Source organism: Lampetra fluviatilis, chromosome 5, assembly GCF_964198595.1.
Source record: "Lampetra fluviatilis chromosome 5, kcLamFluv1.1, whole genome shotgun sequence".
In the NCBI taxonomy this organism is placed as follows: Eukaryota; Metazoa; Chordata; class Hyperoartia; order Petromyzontiformes; family Petromyzontidae; genus Lampetra; species Lampetra fluviatilis.
The window spans coordinates 497,428-516,517 of record NC_136279.1 but is presented as its reverse complement, the minus strand read 5'-3'; the positions used below and the strand labels follow the sequence as shown (position 1 = coordinate 516,517).

Below are 19,090 nucleotides of genomic sequence, written 5' to 3'. Positions count from 1 at the left end.
GAAATGTCGCACAAATATGACATGCATAGAGAAACGAGGACATCTAAATAAAGGGTTCATCATGACTAAATCAACCAATGTAAATACAACGTAAATAAAATATATGGCAATTGTCGAACACAAACATACAACAATAGTTTGCACATAATACATTAAATATCTAACTACATTTAATTAACACGTAACATTCTATATTCACGACATATATTAAGGTCCTTCGGCAGTGGCATGTGAAAGTATATTTGATATATTTAATGAGGTGGTCTATGATGCGCTGTGAATATTCTCTCAGCAGCACTACATCGCACGTGTACAAGAGCTGCCCGGACTGTAATGGACAACATATGAGAGGAAATCTAATTTCGAACATCCGCTTACAAATCTCACGTACAGCACCGAAACGGAAGACGCATATGTTCACTTTGTGCTTGCTAGCCGACGCACAACACAGACGTCGCGTCTGCCTCGGCGTTGTGTCCACATCAAACTCCCCACGGCCAAGCCATCCGAGGCTCCCTTACAGCGGTACGCTAGCTGCAGCCTGCGCTGTAGTCGCTTCACAGAGAAGACTTTTGTTCCGAGAAGGAAGCAATGTTGGCTGCCGTGCAGCATGGGTGAACGTACATGCACACGTGCGCGGACATCGACACAGGGATTCATCTCTCACTCGATATTCTCCGGACCGCTGCTTGGACTGGCTTAGAGTCGGGGTTGACAGCACAAGGCACTACCAGGAGGCGAAAAGTAACGCCTGTCCATAATACCTATATTATTGTACCCCTGTATTCCTGTAACCCTATGAACAGTTTTTATATATTAAAAAAATATATTTATAAAGTGTCTTGAGGACAAAATAAGGCAAGATGGATGTGCCGGGCACAGATAATTCCCCGAATAACGTTCCGGCTGTTGATCTGCACATATGCTGCATGCGTAAGTAAATACGCACACACATTTAGACAGACAGATATTCAGACGTTTAACTTATCTGTACATTTTTATATTTGACCTTTAAAAATGATGATTGTTTTCATTCTTCGCACTGCTGTGTTGCATTATTGTTTGGGTGCTTTGTGTTTGATCAAATACGCTGCAATCTTAACCCAGGCCTCAATTGAAAAAGAGAGTTTAGTCTTCATGTCATCTCACCTATTTATAAGTAAAGGTCATATGTGATTAATAGGCAGGCAGAGAAAATAACTAAACAAATATTGTGACGTGTAATACAAAAATAATCATGTAAGAGAAACATAAAACATTTGCTTAATCATTTAAAGAAGTGAATAACTAGGCTAGCTTCCACAAAAAAAAAATCCCTTTTACGGAGGCTTATGTTGACAGCAGTGAAGCATTATTCACAATACTCGCCAAAGTCCACGGAAAAATATAAATTCTTGAAAGAAAAAACCCACTACTTTAATAGCAATTACCTGAGTAAGCTCAAGTATGGAGATGCTACTTCAGTGTTCGAATACAAGCAATATCACAATAATTAAAACGAACAAGAGAGTTTTTACTCTCAACGAAAGTAGGGTTAGATTTCTATATCCCTTGCCAAATGGCCTTCTTCAAGATTAGCTTGCCAAATGTTTGAAGAAGCCCAGGCAGCTGAGACATCAGGGTCTTGCTCTCTCCCAGGCAGACACATCCTATATCCTAGAATGCGCATGGCTCTGCTGCTGCTGCTGCTGCTCCTGCTGCTGCTGCTGCTGCTGCTGCTCCATGCTGCTGCTGTGTGTTAGACCACGCGTCGTTGGAGTGGACACTGGATGTGAAATGTAGAGGCTCTTCGCTCAAACAATGCCGCCAATCAATCCGCACTCATTACTGGGAATGGCACAATGTATTAAACTCACTGCAGTAGTATTGTTTAATTATTGCACGTTATCAAAAATTATTCAGATTTAAATGTCACGTAATTGTACAGACGGAAACACTCGAGCAACATTGTGTATGTATTATATGAAAAGGGTACATTAATACTGCATATATCGGTTTATCTTGTTTTCCTCGTCATCATGCCTAGTTTCAAATACTCTTCAGTATACAATAATCATGATAAAATATGACGTAAATAATACCTCATAAATAGTCATAATAACAATATTTTTTCTCATGCCGAAAATAAAAACGTGGTGTTGAGGCTGGCTGGCCTTCTTCAGGAGGTGGATAGGCAGATGCAGGCAAGCAGAAGATGATGTGCGCTTAGAAAACAGGGTGACAGAAAGCATCACCAACGCGATATCGAGGTTTTTTTTTAAGTCTCCTAATGTTGAATAACAAAACACGACACTTTGCTCAATAACACTGCCCAAAAAAGGGAACGATATATAATAAGTTACGTTTTGAGCAACGACCCTTCTTAATAGTAGAGAGATGTGATCATTGTTAATGTAATGTGATAATTCACTAGCTAACAATGATAGCGAGGTTTAAAACCAGCGAATGGTGCTGTGCTTAGGTGAAATACTTTATCTTAATCTCGAACCACTTTGACTGCCTCTTGTTGGGAGATGGGAGGGATAGGTGGGGGGACGTTTCTGTGGGAATGAGTGGATGGTTGGGAGCCTGAAGTGTTGTGTTTACATTTGCACGATAGGCTTGCAAACAAAGGTGGGCAGGTGATAAGAATTACGCCTGAATTCGAATCCCTATCCACAGCTACCTGCACCTTGCTTCAATTGACAGGGCACAACTGCACTTCTCAAGGCTGCAAATTTCGTTGGTTTCCACTTGATCGCTGTGTGCATTCACTTGGCTGAGTGAATAGTAGTCCAGCTGCACGCCACGGCTTTTGTTTGAGAGAGAGGCACAAGGCGCCAGAGTAAAGTGAACAGAACTCAGATTCAGTCTTGACAGAAAGGGTCTTTGCCTACTAACATTGGGCAGTCCAACACGAGTCCAAGCAAGGCTGACTATGCTGATGAGACGCTGGATGTTGAACCCGCTCCAACGTTTGCTTGAATATTGAACCATAGCTGCTGATAACGATGCCGTGCAGCCAATGCGAAGTGTAAACAATCCTCGTGAGTGAATGACGCAGCACTGCCGACCCGGCAGCAGCCCGCGTCGCTGCGTGCAAGCAGCCCCACACCGCTCCAGCAGCAGCAGCAGCAGTTTTTGTTGTTGTGTGCAGACAGAGGGACACAAAAGTCGTTGCATTTTACCTAAAATTCAATGAGGAGATGACAGATTTAGCGAAAAGCCTTCAGTCAGCGAGTCTGTTGCTTCACACCAGCGTTGATCTCGTTACATACATTGCAGCTGATGTCCATAGGCAATAATGAGCGATTGTGGCTGATTGTAAACCATCAGGATTCACATGGACACCAGATTGACTGTCAAGATAAAGTCAGTGGGCTTTGGGCAAGACATCGCTCAAAGACATCATGGCTGAAGGACAAGGCTGGTTATGGAATGACAAAGGAGGAATTCATTATATGTGTGTATGTTGAACTTCTTTCGTACCGCACGTAGCAAACCGTGCTAATCGAATGTGCAGGGGAAGGACAACAAACTAGACACGTGCCTGAGAGGATGGCCACCGCAGAGAGAACAGCGATGAGATTAGCCACGTGCAGGTGTAGATGAGTGTGAGGGACCGTGAGGGATGATCATGGCAAGGGGAAGGCTTCAGTCAGAAGTGGATATAACATGATTAATGAGAGACTGATGCACACTCGAATAATGGTACAGATGGGCTAGGAAGCTGAAATTTGACACACTTATAGTCACGTATATCTTGGGACGCGATAAGAATTTTCAGCCGTTGGATGAAGGTAACCCACTGTCGGCCATGATAACTTATGACCATACTTCACCACGCTGGTCAGTGTGAGTGGTTGAGGGGAAGTGGGGGCAGACCGGTCCAGAGGTGTCACGCCACACCGATAACACGCGCCAGCGATGTTCGCCATGGCCGGGGATTGAACTCGGCCTGCAGGGTTAACCACTGTGCCGTCACCGCTTGTAAGTAGAAACATACACAACGCACATTTTATGTATTTAAGCCCCCAAAACGTATGACCCAAAGTTGCATTAATTTATGTAATTGCTTCATGTCTTGTGCTAAAAATAAACCAACCCCATTATCAGTAAACTATTAATTTTCCTGCCACACCGTGTGACACTCAAATTGATAAAAAAAAACTGTGCACGACCCACTCCCCCATGTCCGAGCGGTGTGTGAGTGGTGCGCGTTACGACCACCGCCTACTACCACCGACTTGGCTCTCGTGCGACACGCGAGGCTCTAGAATCGCAGCGGAGCGCGACGCGCAGCCCCGAGCCGCGCGATGCACGCGGCGCGTCTCGCGAGGAGCGCCGCTGCGCCCGTGGGGGCACGGCGCTGCGGCAGCCCCGGCGATGGTGCACGTGGAACGCGATTAGCCGCCACCACCACCACCGCGCTGGCCGCTGTTGGCTTTTCCGATCTGCCTAATCCGCTAACGCCGCTCAGCAGCCTCGGGGGCCATGGATAAACAAGTCGCGTTCCCTTCCGCTGGGACCAACTTAGCCGAGGTCTCCCACAACAATGCCACACCGCTGTCAACCGTCGTGCCCCTAATGTCCTCGGCAAACCAGCAGGCCCGGCTCCAATTCACTGCGTGCGGCCGAGGAGTAAAGAGCCCAAGCGAATTGCAACTAAATAAAGACGCCGATAAGTCGGCGCTCAAATACGCACGCAAATAGGTGTGTGGATAATTACCGCAAATCAATCAATGGGGGAAGCACGTAACGCGAGAGAAATGCCGAAGATGCACCCTGGAGTCGCTAAAGATTGATGCTGAAAGAGTGTATTAAATACTAAACGGGGAGTAAATAATCAAAACTACATTTGTCGATGAATGCTCTGTTACTCCACAGAGAATGGCAATTTCTTCCGGTGTAATATTGACTAAAGTGCTGCGGCATGCGGCAGAGCAGAGGAGAGCCAGACCAAAGCAATGCTTCTTCCGTTAACAACCACGGCGTCTGTTGCAGATTCAATGCAATAACATGTTTGAGCAAGCAAATAATTGGGTGAGAATTTGAGTGATTATTGCCTTTCAAAGAAACATGAATACAAATGTTAATTATTTTAGCAAAATTTAAATGTTCCACAAAATTAATTGCTGTAATATATAACACGAATAATCTCTAAGTTGTGTGCCTATGTGTGTCTCTCTCTGTTTGTCTATGTGTGAGTCGCTCTCTGCTTGTGTGTCTGTCTGTGTGTCTCCGTGTCTATGTTTTGTCTCTCTCTCAAATTTAGCAATCTTTGGTAGAACGTAATCAACCAGGTGGGGTGTTGACTGTTGTGTTGGCCGACTCTCTGTGTTGTATTGCATTATATTTAAAAGTTTACTACGTTTGTTTTCTCATTCATTTGTATCTGATGATGGTTGCTTGTGTTGCAATCGAAACGTCGTGTTCTATTATTATTTAATTTATTTCTATGTGACTTTACCGAAAGAACCAAAAAGTTGATGGAAATACTCTCTACGCTCTCTCGTTGGTGTGGATGTATAATAATTTTCTTTCTAAGATAATTATATTTTTAAAATAATATTGTAAATAAGACTATTAAAAAACATTTCACACACCTATAAAATGCAGTGTATAAAATAGTGAAAGGCATTTAAAAGAAATAAACATTCGATGTACTGTACAATCATTCCCATGTCTCCCCACAATTAAACTAAACTGCATCGGTATGGAAGGTTTTGTACGAAGTTGGTTTTGAGATGTCAAATGTAATCGTGCAAAATGCACTTTCCTCTATACATTTATGAACTTGAAAATATTTCAATCTCAATTGAAACATTTATATTTCTTAAAATCTTATTTAAAATATATATATTCTCTGTATTTTTGTATACGAATCCTAATATTAACTACACTCGTAGAATTAAAACACCAATATAACAAACATGATTATTATAGGAACATAAATCTTTTTTTAGTCTTTCAATTTGTCTACAGCAAAAGCAACGAAAACATCCAATGGTTTAATGATAGTGCAGACTCAACTCCTTGATAATTCTCGTGACTACGCGTCTTGCATTATCTGCACTGAAGGGGAAACTCGCATCTCTCTGTGTTTGTTGCAAGCACCTTTGGCAAGGTCAAAAAGGCCTGAACATTGACAGCCACGAAATGATTGATTACAGCAGGAGCCAAAGAAATTCCCAAAATTAAAATAAACACAACGGAAAAACCTCACTTTCATTTCCAAATAAAATGTGTATCCAAATGTAAGCAACACATTTAAATTAAACATATACATTTGAATGTAGTGAAGACATAACGAGATTATGTAATGATCGATTGTGCACGCAAATGCATTAGACAAATGAAAACAACCCTACGGTATTAAAGGTATTAAACTGGTTCGCTAAATAGCTCTATTTCAGGTTGTAACATGAAAAAAAAGAGACGTAACAACGAATACATAATGCCTTTCATCTTTGACTGGGATGCTTGTGTTTTGCATTCTATTTTAACCATTAGAATATCAAACGAGGCCGTTGACGATCCTGCGAGAGCCATCAAAGTGACGCTCAGACAGTCCATTGCAGCGGTGTCCAGCGAGACGGAGCGCCGCCTCGTGCGTCAACAGACACTGGAGCTTTCTAGACAAACCAGAGGGGCCCTCGTTTTCTGAACATTTTTTTTTAGCCATATGAAATTTCATCTGCGTGTGGCCAGAAGCCAGTGGGCTATTCGTTACAAGACCGCGCGCACGAACGTAAATAATTTAGTTTGGCCAATGACCAGACTGGCACCAGCACCACCAGCAAGGCAGCGAGCATACACCTACAAAGGGACAGAACGCGAAGCCGTCAAGCAGAGGCGGCCGAGGGGGCTCTCACTTACGTGGGCGACGGCACCGCACTGCAGGTATTTCTTGCCACTTCTTTTTTCACCGCGGGTGGCAGAAATCACCGAGATGCACCACGTATTCCTACTCGTTGGTTTTCACCCTTCACCAAAGACGGCGACACCACGAGTAGCCTGCCGCGGATTTCAGGTCGGCCCGCGCGCACGCCAGATGCGGTATTCGGATGCTCTGCAGCGACAACGCGTCTCTCACGAACTTCAAGCCTCATGCCATTCTTTCCACACTGGAAGTGCCGGCCGGGAGGGCGAGAGGAGGGTGTGGCGGACGACCCTGGCATCGCTCGGCGAAGGGCCTCCCACTGGCTTCCTTACATGGCGTTTGCGCATGAATATGCATTGCAAGACAGGGCAGCCCTCCCCCCCCCGCCGTCTCTAAGATTCCTCCTGGCGATGCAACAGCAGCAGCCTCCCGGAGCAATCGTAGTCACGAGTGGCTGCGTAAGCGTCCACGGCAGCGGCAGCGGCGGCACTTGGAGCCACTCAGTGCTTATCAAGAGGACCCTTGGAGGAGCTACCGACGGCGCACTCCTCATTGCCTCATTGACAAACACCGAGGTGGCAAAATTGCACTTGTGTGGAAAAACAAGAGAGGCTGCCACGGAGTGGGCATTAAACCCCACTCACTCACAGCCCCGTGGACTCGCGACAATAGAAATGCGCCTCTGGTTCCTGAACATAATCTCTCTCCGCAGATGCTGCAAATGACAATCGCGGTTGGCATTGCGCACTTCTTTATATTAAGGATTACCTTTGATGGATTTTTACTTCCCCAAAACATGTTAAACTATGAATGTAACTGTGTTTTCAGATAAAGCATATGTTTTTTATTGCAAGAGATTGTATGTTTTGTCAACAACGATGAGAATGTTCCACATTACGCCCGACATTGGCGAGGATGCTGGAACCTATTGAGGGCTGATGGTGAATTTGGGCTCCTGTTGTTGTCATCACAATATGCCATGGACCTCAATTTAATTCCCATCAGTAGTATCTTCAAATCGCTAACAATGTACCAAATACATGGATATATAGTATGTTCAGATGTTAGTGAGACAAATATAAAAATAATCAGTGGCAAATATTTTATTTAACACTCATATAACAACAGTGGCTCCATTCTGGACTGAAATATTAAGGAAATTAAAAAAGTATTTTACCAGGTAAGGCCGACTGAGCTACATAGCTCTCTTTCAGAAGCGGCTTTGCCACAATTGATAGCTCAACGAAGTGGCTTATCATCACGTGGAAATGTATTGCAGCCAAATACTCTAAACGCGCGTTTCTAAATGTGGAGGGAAAAACCAGAGGACCCGGATAAAAATCTACGCGACCACGTGGAGAACATGCAAACTCCAAATATACAGCAGGCGTCAGGGTCGGGATCGAACCCACAACCTCCTGCACACCAGGCGATGGATATAACATCTCGCCACCGTGGCACCATGGTACCCACCTCTGTTTGTGGCCCTGAACAAGTGATGTAAATTCCACCCTCCTATGGTGGGGGTCAGTCCTTCTTCAGCACAAATGAAAGCTTGTGAATGCTTGTAGTGGTTTCATAAGTGGATGTGCGTATGCATGTGTGTACGCACGAACTGTAATGTACAGCCACTGCTGAGTGAGGGCCTACTTACAGTCCTTGGGGTTGTTTGACCTTCCTTCACCACACCGGTTAGTGTGGGTTGGTGAAGGGAAGACTGAGGACTGAATTGAGATGTTACTCACCACTAATGTTAGCCATGGCCAGGAATTAAACTCAAGTTTCCAGGTTCATAGTGCACAGCACTAAACACTTTTACGCCACCACTCCCCTCTTACACTGTGACCCACACTTAATCTTCACAAAAGTGGCTTTAACAAGCCAACATGTTTCTTTGCTCACACAACCATTGGGTGGTAATTATCTTCGTTTACGGTGGCGAGCCATTTTCCTCTTACAGGGGCCGGTTACCCTGAGAGTTTCAGCTGTGAGCAACTCGTGTGGACGAGTCCGTGATTTTCTGTGGAATGGAAGGCCATCAGGTCCCCAGCAGGGCCCCCAACAGAAGGTGGAGGAGCGGCACACAGGTGAAGGGATCTGCCCCAGGCCACGTCTCTCCCCTCCGGTGCTTCGTGGTCACATGGCTCAGCATACGTGGGGCCCCGCGTCTCCTCCTGGAAGCCGTGACTCTCGGCACCTTTCCTCTGTCGTCGTGTCAGCAGAAAATAATGAAATGTTGCTCTTCCACAATCCGATTTAAGCGCGTGTCGTTTATTAAGCGACGGAGCGAGGCAACGACAAAATCGGCACGGCGGCTTGTACGGAGCGGCTTGTTGTACGGAGCGGCTTGTTGTACGGAGCAACGCGGATTTCTGCGCCCGGGCGTCGCAGCGAGCGGCCTCGCCGGGGCCACCAGAAGCCGGAGCTTTGAAGTGCTCTCTTTAAACAAAATCAGCATTTTTGTAAACCAGTCATGTTGAGAGAGGTTTTTTTTTAAAGGAGTTTTAAAAAAACAAACAAGAAGGAACAGCAAAGCAACTCTAGAGAGGACCCACAACAAAGGGGGAGGGGAGTTTTAGGCATTAAAAAAATTCTTACTGGCTAAAGCAAAAGGGTAACTCAATCCTCCGAAACGTGGCTTTTTGAGAAAGAACGAGAGGGAGAGAGAGAAGGGAGAGAGAGTGCCGACTTTGAGGCGCTTCTCACCAGCCGAGCGAAACGAACTGGGAGCGAGACGTTCCGTGGGTTGACGGCTCTTGCCTGTGTGCGCATTGCTTACGGACGTTGTTTCTCTTCTTCTGATAAAACAAAAAGTTGGCCAAAATTCCCGCCGTGACTTTGAAATATTCAGCTGTGTCCGAAAAGTGAAAAAGCACTCTTCGACCATTTTAAGTGCCGGCGTCTTCTGTTTGCGGACCTTGTCTCGAGCCGGCGTGTGTCCGAGTGAGCACCCAGCACGGCATCGTAGACGCACGCCACGTCGTGACGGATCGCGGCAGCTTGAGCGGAGAGGCCTCGCTGGAGCCGTGCGCCACTGTCACCGTCAACATTGTTTGCGGAGTAGCACGCAGTCAAAACCTGGTGCGGAAACAAATCGAAGTTGCGAGAGTTATTTGGACGACTTCCCACGGCCCTGCCAACCACCAGTGGCCACGGGTCAGAAGCCACCGATCGAGACAAACCCGCTTTACTCATCGCTCACGTCGGTAGCCATCAGGTTTTCAAACAGACGTCACATCATGAGCAACATTAACAGCTGTGCCTATGTGGTCATTCTAAATCATATAATTTCGCATTTTTGGTCACATCGAATACTTTTTGTTTAACACAGTGACCAAGACATATCAATCATAATAATGATCATTATAATATGTGGCATTCGTTTAAGAGCTTAAATAACGTAACGATCTACGCTATCGTTTAACGTGACGCTTTGTGACAGCGAGGCAGAATCATCGTTTCCTCTTCTCTGCCAGTGCGGTGTTCGTGTCCACTTGTGGAGGAGGCTAAACACCAACACCACCACCACCACCGTGAGAGAGTGAGTGACATGACGAGAGTTTACCATTTTGCCGCGGGTGCAATTCGGCGTCCGATGTAGGAGGGCCCAGGTTTAAAAACAAATGGGAACAAAGGGGCAGCTTATGTGCATCCAGGTAAGGAGACCGGCAGCCGCAGCAATTTACTTCCCACCGCTGCTGTTTTTTTTCTCTCTGCGACCGCCTCTTTTTTTCTGTCCCTTCACGAAATGTCTCCATGGTGACGTTTACACGTCTACACGTGCTGCGCAGGGCCCGTCTCGGCCGAGGGAAACGCGAAGGGGGAGCGGCCGGCCTCTCTCGGGTTACACCTTGAACAATGCAGCGCCACAAAGGCGGCTTTCACGGAGGCCTCTCTCAGGTGGGGAGAAGGGGAATCCGTTCGCGAGCCAGGCCGGAATTTGGCTTGCGCCGCTCTGCACTTTGCGTCGGCCCGAATAAAGCACAGAGCCCCCCCCCCCCCACCCCGTGACAGCCCCGCAGCGAGCCGAGCACAGCATCTCCTCTGTCACGGACCCGTTTTTCAAAATGTTCCAGGGACACCATATGCTCGCCACCGCGGCCGGCGCTTTAATGGGCGGCTGGGAGGCGACGCGCCTGAAACTCGACGCTCGCCCGAGCGGCCGTGCGCGCGGTGCGGCGTCGCAGAGCGAACGGGCAGCAGCAGCAGCAGCAGCCCCCCGGCAGCGAGAGGGCAGCAGCAGCAGCAGCAGCAGCCCCCCGGCAGCGAGAGGGCAGCAGCAGCAGCAGCAGCCCCCCGGCAGCAGCAGCAGCCCCCCCCGGCAGCGAGCGGGAGGTGCCCAGTGGCCCTCGCCCCGCTGGGCAGCAACAATGGTGCCCAGCGCCGTGCTCATGAGCACCCTATATATACAGTCTTGATTTCAATTAATTACGAATGTAACTTTCAGAAGTAAAAATGTAATTAATATTAAAATGTAGTTATGTTAGAAATTATTTAAAATTATGCTTTCTGTATTTGTTATTAACAATTATTTCTGTTTCACTGTTCTTATTTAAACCCAAATCTCCCTTTAAAAGGGGCTCTTACCTGGTCATATGTAAAGGTCCTCTCTGACCAAACAGAGCGTATCATTAGTAAATAATGTCCAAAAACAAAAGGAAATACAAAATTAACATTAATCTCTCAAGTATGCACTGACTTGAGTAAACATGCGAAGTTGGTCTGTGGGTGCACCAACTCGCAGAGAGAGAGTGAAAGAATGGCTCAATCGCTTACAGCCGAATCTCTCATGGTCACTCGACATGGGCCATAAGAAAGCAGAATGAACATTTCCTACACTAAGAGATAAAATAGCGGAAGATTATGAAAGTCGACTCAATAATACAAAAGTAATCTTTAAACTACGTGCTTTCAAAAGTATTGTACATTGAGATTGTTGACCAGTTCCTTCTGAGTAAAAAAAATTCAGTTTCGCAGGAGCAGCAGCAACAGCAGCAGTAGATGGCCTGGACACGAAAAGGTTGAGAGGGTTGAGAGACATGGCGCTGGCGGAGTTCTGCATGCAGAGCGGTGGATAAGTTGGAGAGATGTGTCGTTTAAGCTGCTGGGAAGCCATCGTCAGAAGCTGATGCTTATCTTAATTGCCTGTGGGTGGGAGTGTCCATCATTATGTTATCTGCAGGCTGGGGAACGGTCATTAGCGGGAGGAAGTGTTTGGCAGCGGCTAACGCCAAAGCTCTCAGGGATAAGGACACAAAACTACCCCACTTACGCTCCCACAGCCGCCACCCACGGCAGCATAAAACAACACAAACACGGCCACTCCAGCGCGCTCAGTGGCAGCGTGGGGCCCGTGTGCGATGGGGGAGGAGGGGCTTTTAAAAAATGTGGCTGTGCCCCATTAAATTCTTCACCCAAGGAAGCTCATTATCACCATCATCGCCCACCATTATCGGCACCACCGTCGTCGTTGTGTCAATGTTGGGCCCCGTCGTTCGCACTGAACGTGTCTGAAGGCAAACAACCGCCCGCCCGCCCACCGGGTTGAGACGCCGGGGGATTGCGTCCACTGACCCCAGGCAGAGTCATTCTTTCAAAACCTTTGGCCGTCAGAAAAAAAATGGCTCGTTTGTGTTCGAAAAAACAATGCACGTGTTGAGCCAAAGCACTAAACTGCGCATGTGGATAATAATTCATCGCGTTAGCATCACGTGCCGCGCGCTGCCAACGTCGCCACGGAAGGGTTTCTCCGTTTACGAGCCCGACTCACTTCTCCTCTCCGAGACGAAACCGCGAGCACTCTTCTCACGCACACATCGTCAGCTTTAACGCAAAACTGGTTTCCTGAATTGGTCGCCCCAAATTAACACCGTATTGTTGTAACAGTTTTACGTCGGTTTGTTGAGGGCGTCGTTATATTTTTTTCTCAGACAAATTTTCAGGGGTCAACGTATTTGATTCTAAGCACATGCTGAGACTCGTATAAACCCTACAACAGGTACGTTACTAAATGCTGCAAGGGTTGCTCGTGAAAGAAAGACATTTACAAAAAATGTAATAATTAGGATTCAGATAACTATTACCACACATTTTAATTGGAAGTCTTTCCAGGGTTCGGTCCTCTAAGTCATTGCGTATGAACCACGTGACTGTGGGCTATGTGGTTTTTTCAGCGACACAGTTTATTGACCCCATGCAGGAGATGGCCTGAGGCAATTCACAACTGGGATTTAAACTTGCAACTCTGTGTGAGTCGAGCCTTTTGACCACAGTGCGACGACCTGTCCAGATGGCTCAAGAAGCTCTCAACCTGCCCGTGAACAGGCCAGGCCACCTCACCGTGGCAACAGAAGAGCTGGGCACGCTGGCCACCACTGGCTCAGCACCGTCATAGCTGGCTCTCATCTAATTTATGAACGAAATATGAGTACCATGCAGGCAAATAACCACGTGACTTTGCACATGCGCTACTGCCATAAATCCAAAATCAAATCTTACAGATGAACAAGTAGGTTATACTTTCATGGTTGTTTCAGAAAGTAAAACGGGCATCTTCTCTGGCCCTTACACAGTGCTTGATAAACTCTTACACAGGTGCCTGCTAATCAGTCAAATGTGTTTGTTTGGAAGTTGGGAGATGACATGGTCACCTGGCGCTGCTGTAATGTGCGAGTGTAGCCCACTCGATTTCTCGGGAGCTCTCCAACACTCCGGCTCAAGGGCCCGCAAGCACGGCGAGTGCGCTAGACGCGTGCGTGCCTGCCAACACGAGGTGACCGTGCCCCCCGGTCACTTCACGGAGAGCCCCATCGCACCGCATCGCTGCTTGGCGGCACAGCATCGACCAATGGGCAAGCCGAGCGGGATTCCCAACGCAGGAATCAAAGAGGCCTGGTCTCCCAGGAGGTGGGCGTTTCTTGTGTTGCAGGGGATGGCGACGGCGGTGTACGGAGGTGTTAAACCCGATACTTCTGCCAGGGCAAGCAGGGCTGCGAGCAAGTATCGGATGCTCTTGCGCAACGTGTGGACGGACTGCGTGGATGAGGTCAAGCCAGCCTCTGGCTGCAGAGGATTTGTCCAATCGAAGGCCCAGGCTGTCATTCAAGCTTCTTGACGGCCCAGAAAATGACATTGTCCGTGACCTCTCCCTGGCCTCTCAGCTCCCCTCATCGTTCTGCTCTGTAAAAGGCCAGGCGTGCATTGGGAATCTGTCGTGTGCCGCTCTCTATACCTGCGGGGAATGCTACTTTATTTGAAAAAAAACGGAAGGGCCGGAAATATATGGTGGTCTTGAGGGTAAACATGCAGTTCTTTCAAGTAGGAGTATGTCGGAGTATACGGGTAAATCCTGTTTGTAATGTGCTGGTGCTGTCATAACACTGCTCGTTCCCAAGTACGAAGCGCGGAGTAACACACTGTAAGTGTGTCTTGTTCGCAAACACACCTGTCCTTCCACCACTTTATTTATAGCATCTGGAAACAGACGATTGTACATTCACACAGCCCTGGTCACACACGCATGCACGCACGCACGCACTTAAAGACACTCTGCTCAGGTGCGGATGCTGTGAGCGAGCACATGTGCAGCATGGCACACAGCAATGTGGGCAGCACCGCGCGTTGTGTTCACATACCGAGTTAGATGCCCAAGACGGGTTCAGATACCTTTCACCTGGCCACACTGCCCATGGCCAGGGATCATAGCCCGGTCGCCGTCAATGTGGTGCCATGCGCTAACCGCTGTGCCACTGCTCTCCACCGTACTTTAATAGTGAAATGGGCCAATGGGTTCACGTGTTTTTAGAAAGGCACTTTGCTATGGTAATTGTCCATGAGCAAATATCTGTTATTCTCTACTGACAGGGCTATTCATTATTCCGCTGAAAATTTCTGGAAATGGCATCTGTGTAAGCAGGGGTTGATTCTGTCCTATGAATGTTCAGTCCTCCTGAACAAATCTGCGAGCACCGATTGATTAACAAGGGCATCACAATGATAATTTTGGGAGTTCAAATCCTACTTGGGGGTCGACTCAGCCCATCATCTGCCTGGAGTTGATCAAATGAGTACCACTCTGTGAGAAGCCAAGCGTCCTGCAGAGATATTGTCTCGCACAATGGGAATGTGGAATTTCCACATTGGACTGTGGAATTCCCGTAAGCTGCGGGCTGCCAGCAATCACGAGCACTGGCCCACACCCGCCGGAGCCTGAAGACGCGGCTCACGACTTCAGGTGCGGTGCTTCACGCACGCACTTGACGCGTCGTCTTTTGCTTCAACGCTTCCGCACAAGCGCACGTCGGCAGCCGCTAATGTCCATTAGAAATAGAACGACTAAAACCGAGGCGCGTGACGGTCAGACACGATTAGTGCATGAAGACGGGCTGCCAGTCAGCCTGCGAGCGAGCGAGCGGGTGATTGAGAACCGTGCCTCCAGAACCAGATGACGAATACGGGATCAGCGTGGGTCGTCAGACTCGTCAGCGCCGTTTACTCGCGAGAGGCGGCTATGGACAGGGAGCGACCCCGACGCGAAAAACAAAATATTATTATTATCGAGGTCAACTCGCCTCCTCTCTGCTCTGGCAGGCCGTCGCGCGCGCCAGTGTTGACACAATGTGCGTGCGTGCAAGTCTAAGGAGAGGTTGAAAAACTCGCGCATGCTGATGTGTCATCCATCACCGATGCTTGAGCTGTCAGCAGAGACACTCTCTCCCATCTCTCTCTCCCCAGACGCTTCGTCTGCAGCCCCCCCCCTGCCCCTCCCCCCCTGCCCCTCCCCCCCTGCCCCTCCCCCCCTGCCCCACCCCCCCTGCCCCTCCCCCCTGCCCCTCCCCGCAGTTCTCCCGCGCGGTTTCACGCACTTCACTTACGCAGCGACGTGAGCCTCCTCCTCCTCGCGTCCCGGCAACCGCGGAGGGTGCAACGATGTGCAAGACAAAGTGCCGTTACACTCACACACTCACACGTTACACTCACACACTCACACGTTACAATACACGTTACACTCACACACTCACACGTTACACTCACACACTCCACGTTACACTCATACACTCACACGTTACACTCACACACTCCACGTTACACTCATACACTCACACGTTACAATACACGTTACACTGACACACTCACACACTCACACGTTACACTCACACGTTACACTCACACACTCACACGTTACACTCGCACACTCATACGTTACACTCGCACACTCCACGTTACAATACACGTTACACTCACACACTCACACGTTACAATACACGTTACACTCACACACTCCACGTTACAATACACGTTACATTCACACGTTACACTCACACACTCACACGTTACACTCACACACGTTACGTTACAATACACGTTACACTCATACACTCCACGTTACACACACACTCACACACTCAACGTTACACTCACACACTCTTCACGTTACATTCACACGTTACACTCACACATTCACACATTACAATATACGTTACACTCACAAACTCACACGTTATACTCCCCGTGTCCAGCCGACGTTTCGCGTCGTGTGCACGCCGAGCGTGCGCATCGCGTCCACGAGTAGAGGCTGTGCACATGCGGTGTTTGTTTACTCACGTGAATGCAATACCGAGGTTATTTCATTAGTGCTTCCTCACTTGCACATGTGTAGAATTAAATACACGTACGAATTCGTATATCGCTGCGTATAATACAAAATAGCTATAAGGGTAGACTCGGCCCTGTCATAGGAATGAGGAATTTCCATCACTGACTCAGGGCTGTAAAACAGTAGATAAGCGCTGCGTCGGTGCTCATTGGAGCGGGAAACCACTTTGAATACAAAATAGCGAACTGGGCTTTATATGTGGACATTCAATAAAATGGTAATTCAAATTAGTTTTCAATCAAGTCAAAATAGGCATTGGATCAATGTTAATTGATATTGGCAGCCCGGAGCCAGGAATTCAATTGCACATTCCGATTACAGGAGCTGGTTTATCTATCGGCCAAACACCGTGGATATCTCACAAAGTGGTACTCGTGTTGTTAACGCCAGGGGGATGCTGGGTTGAGTCGATCTCCATCCAGTTTTTTAAATCACAATCTTGCAACCGTGAGTCCAATGCTCTGACCACGCTGCCACTCAGCAGGATGCACACACGCACTGTTTGCTAAATGTCTGGGCAATTGACAATGTGATAGTGATGCATTCAGCGCTGTGTGGACAACAAAAAGCGTGCTAATGAAATGCCGGGCAAGTGAAGTGTGTAACAAAATCTTGTATGGCTTTCCGTTTGTGAGATCAGGTTCATAGTCACCCCCTGAACTCCGCTTACATTAAATAATCGGCCCGGCTTAACATCTTGATGCTCCAGTCGCAGGTTTATCTCTGCCAAGTCGATTGGATTACAGAGATTTGCTCCGCACAAATGTGCTCTTGAAAGTCGTCCGCTTCCTACCCATCCTCCCGTCACTGCACGCGCCCAGTGGCGTGTCGGCAGCGTCTGCGGACACCGTGTGGGTGAGTGAGTGTGAGTGAGGGTGTGTGAGTGAGTGTGAGTGAGTGTGTGAGTGAGTGTGTGAGTGAGTGTGTGAGTGAGTGTGTGTGAGTGTGTGAGTGAGTGAGTGAGGGTGTGAGTGAGGTGTGAGTGAGTGTGTGAGTGTGAGAGTGTGTGAGTGTGTGAGTGAGGTGTGTGTGTGAGTGAGTGAGGTGTGAGTGAGGTGTGTGTCAGCGAGTGAGTGAGGGTGTGTGTGAGTGTGTGAGTGAGTGAGGTGTGTGTGAGTGAGTGTGTGAGTGAGTGTGTGAGTGAGTGAGGGTGTGAGTGAGTGTGTGTGTGAGTGAGTGAGTGTGTGAGTGAGTGTGTGTGTGAGTGTGTGAGTGAGTGTGAGAGTGTGTAAGTGAGTGAGTTGTGTGTGAGTGAGTGAGTGTGTGAGCGAGGTGTGTGTGAGTGAGTGAGTGTGTGAGTGAGTGTGTGAGTGAGTGTGTGAGTGAGTTAGTGAGGGTGTGAGTGAGTGTGTGTGTGAGTGAGTGAGTGAGTGTGTGAGTGAGTGTGTGTGTGTGTGAGTGTGTGAGTGAGTGTGAGAGTGTGTGAGTGAGTGAGTTGTGTGTGAGTGAGTGAGTGTGTGAGTGAGTGTGTGTGAGTGTGTGAGTGAGTGAGGGTGTGAGTGTGTGAGTGAGTGAGGGTGTGAATGAGTGTGTGTGTGTGTGAGTGTGAGAGGGTGTATGAGTGTGTGAGTGAGTGAGGTGTGTGTGAGTGAGTGAGTGTGTGAGTGAGTGATGGTGTGAGTGTGTGAGGTGTGAGTGAATGAGGTGTGTGTGTGTGAGTGAGTGAGTTGTGTGTGAGTGAGTGTGTGAGTGAGTGAGGGTGTGAGTGTGTGAGTGAGTGAGGGTGTGAATGAGTGTGTGTGTGTGTGAGTGTGAGAGGGTGTATGAGTGTGTGAGTGAGTGAGGTGTGTGTGAGTGAGTGAGTGTGTGAGTGAGTGATGGTGTGAGTGTGTGAGGTGTGAGTGAATGAGGTGTGTGTGTGTGAGTGAGTGAGTGTGTGTGTGAGTGTGTGAGTGAGTGAGGGTGTGAGTGTGTGAGTGAGTGAGTGAGGGTGTGAGTGAGTGTGTGAGTGTGAGAGGGTGTCTGAGTGTGTGAGTGAGTGAGTTGTGTGTGAGTGAGTGAGTGTGTGAGTGAGTGTGTGAGTGAGTGAGGGTGTGAGGGTGTGAGTGAGTGTGTGTGTGAGAGGGTGTGTGAGTGAGTGAGGTGTGTGTTAGTGAGTGAGTGTGTGAGTGAGTATGTGAGTGAGTGAGGGTGTGAGTGAGTATGCGAGCGTGTGACGAACTTGTGTAAATGGGCTCCTTTGCAAAGCGCATGTGTGTGTCATAATCATTATAGTCAATGGCACTTGCAGACTACAATGCGGTCTAAATAATTATTACATGCAAATCATTAGCACGTTGGCTACGTACGGTGCAAAAGAAGTTCAACATACAGTACATGATCACCATATACATTCACAACGCTAATTCTGAGCCTCATTACTACCCTAAGACTAATCCTCACCTCAACTCTTAACTCAATCTGAACACTAACCCTTACACTAACACGGACTTAAACAATAACCCAAACCCAAACACACGAATGCTAGCACTTAACTTAGCCATAATACTATGCCTAAAACCAACACTACCCATAATATTGACCCTATCACTGACCCTATTTAAAACTCTCCCTCTAACCCTTACCCTAACACT

General features: G+C 47.9%; 1 protein-coding gene across 1 annotated transcript in view; it reads right to left on the bottom strand.

The window, feature by feature from the left end:
* LOC144932358 (protein phosphatase EYA1-like) overlaps positions 1-7,231 on the bottom strand; it is a 101,885-nt gene extending 94,654 nt beyond the window's left edge. Inside the window, exon 1 of the mRNA XM_078856312.1 lies at positions 6,859-7,231. The gene's annotated coding sequence lies outside the window, so the exon portion shown is untranslated. The remainder of the gene's footprint in view (positions 1-6,858) is intronic.
* Positions 7,232-19,090: the final 11,859 nt, after the last annotated feature.